The 2,443-nt window shown below is 37.9% G+C and overlaps 1 long non-coding RNA gene across 1 annotated transcript; it reads right to left on the reverse strand.

The window, feature by feature from the left end:
* Window positions 1-1,250: 1,250 nt before the first annotated feature.
* On the reverse strand, window positions 1,251-1,921 carry LOC133410028 (uncharacterized). The gene is made up of 2 exons (XR_009769485.1): window positions 1,790-1,921; window positions 1,251-1,602 (listed from the first exon to the last, which is right to left on the reverse strand). It is a non-coding gene; the product is annotated as an uncharacterized LOC133410028 (long non-coding RNA).
* Between the last annotated feature and the right edge of the window lie 522 nt (window positions 1,922-2,443).

Here is a 2,443-nt window from a genome sequence, read left to right on the forward strand (position 1 = left end):
GACCGTAGACAATGGAAGGATTTCTGTAGGTTTAGACTCCCTTTAAACCTGCGCAGGAATTGCTTAGGAATTCTGTGTTTAGTCCTTTGTTTCAGTTTCAGTTGCAGGTTTGCACGAATGTCATATTCATTTGGGGTATTTAATGCATTATTTGAAACATTCTTTTTTTCAGAGTGACAACATTTTGGTGATTTAGGATTTTCTATCAGGCATTAAGGTGGTATCAGGTTTACGTTTATAAGAATATACATACAGGCTCAATACAGTACATTGCCCTAATTATTTCAGCAAGTGGAGCCGTAGGTGAATCTAAAGTGTTTTTTTTTAACTTACTTAAAAAAAAATAATAATACAAATACACATATATATATATATATATATATGACACTCTTTCCCCATGATTTGTGTATGTAAACTGTATGGCTGCACCTGAACGATTGTTATATTCATAATTGTCTCCTTACAAACTTACTTGGCCCAAACAAGTAATTTATCCTTAAGAAAAGAAAAAAGAAAGAAAAATGTTTAGCTGGGCATGAGTTGTGCTAAACGTTTGTGATATTTTACCCAGTTGTATTTGTAGCGTATCTTCATTATGAATGTGAACAGAACCCTTCATTTAATGAAATTCATCGTACTTCATGGACCAAACATCTCATGGAAAAGTACTGAAGTCAAACCAGTGAACTAACACTTTTCTTCACAATTCTTCACTATAAATTCATAAAATGTGTCAGTATAAAATGTGTAGTATGTGTGTAAGTGTTTGTGTGTTCCATCAACAAACTACAGCTTATTTTATTTTATTTGTTTTTATTTGTACTTGTATGGTGTAGTGTATTTTTGTCTTGCTGTACTGCCATCTTTTGCTTGTATTTTTAACTTCACAAAAGCAACTAAAATAGCTCAGTACATTTGTATTTATTTATAAGTATATGATGAATATTTCATTAAATTGCCATATTGAATAACAAATTTGATAACAAACTATTTTAGGATATGTTAAGTATCGATGGGTATTTTAATCTGTCAAAAAAAAAAAAGAAAGTCAAATGAGGTTAGAGCAGTGATACAGAGGTCATATCTTGAGCACTTTTGCTTTGAGTTGCTCAGAAATATTGCCGAGTGTATCAGCACCCTAAGGCATACATACACAAGTTAAAGATAGAATGTAGATCCTATTTCCAATACAGTTCAGTCCACCATAATCAAATGCCATTAAGTCTGAATTTTCATGAACAAGTCGATAGTTTTCGTACATGGGATCTTTATTAAAAACGTGGACCAGACAAATTATGTGAGCAATAACTGAGAAAACACGCAATATCACACCACCAGAAAAGCCATTTCTCATAATCTATACATAGGAATCAGAACTCCGACATCACAAATTTCACATATACTTAATGCGTGAGCGGTGAGCAGCTGTGTGTGACCGTAGACGCCCGCTGTCACGACGAGAGGATGGGTGGAATACCCCGCAGCCCCATTTTCCCATGCTCTATGCCTCTTTAAAGTGACTTCTCAAAGAGGTATATACATAGGAAAAAGGAACAGCGAGTGCCAATAACCCCAGAGCTGCTGCCGCACCCTGCTTGCACCCTGAAAGGAAAGCAACAAAAAAAAAAAAAAAAGAAAAAAAAAAAGAAAAAAAAACAATGACAAGAGAAAGACACACAGGACAAGTCAAGTTGTTTAAACGTGCGTATAATGGATGGAGGCAAGGCTACTTCAAGTTAAAAATGCATACAATTTCTGTAATAGTGTGTGAAGTATGAAGAGGACTTACCCAGTAGCGCGCCAGCTGAGCCTTGTGGGGGCATCAGAGCCTGTTGGGCATTTATCCCTCCTCTGGGACCTTGAAGATGCTTCTAAGAGAAAAAGTAGCAAATGCCTGTGCTGAGTCAGCGCTTACCCTCCCTTGGTTTCAAGGCACATATGTCTCTGTAGAGAGAGCGAGAGAGCGAGAGAAAACAAACAAATAAAGATACAGCACACGTTGTCTATTGTCACAGTTACCACATCCTATCTGGCACATGGCGTAACATGTCAGAGGCAAATCATGGAAGAAGAACGCCTTGTTCCTTCTGGTGGGAACACTTTCTTATCTGTTCAGGGTTTTTAGTGCCCCGTCTCTCCCAGAAGACGGGCTTCCATGCTGTTTAGCTCTCAAGGTCTCGAGACAAGGACTCCAAGGGTGGACTGGAATGGGACACACACACACGCGCACACACGCATGCACACACAGCTGTGGCATGTCAAGGCCAGAAGTGTGCTCACTTCTTTGAACCTCTAAACTTATGCCATTAAAAAGAAGATTGGAAGTAAAGTCAAACAATATCAAATATCATAAATGTGCATAATACAGTAGGTGCATCTGAACATCGTTGGGGGCATACCCACTTATGGGGTCTTCAGTTAAACATGCGGTAAACGGATATGA

The sequence above is a fragment of the Phycodurus eques genome, chromosome 11, assembly GCF_024500275.1.
Source record: "Phycodurus eques isolate BA_2022a chromosome 11, UOR_Pequ_1.1, whole genome shotgun sequence".
In the NCBI taxonomy this organism is placed as follows: Eukaryota; Metazoa; Chordata; class Actinopteri; order Syngnathiformes; family Syngnathidae; genus Phycodurus; species Phycodurus eques.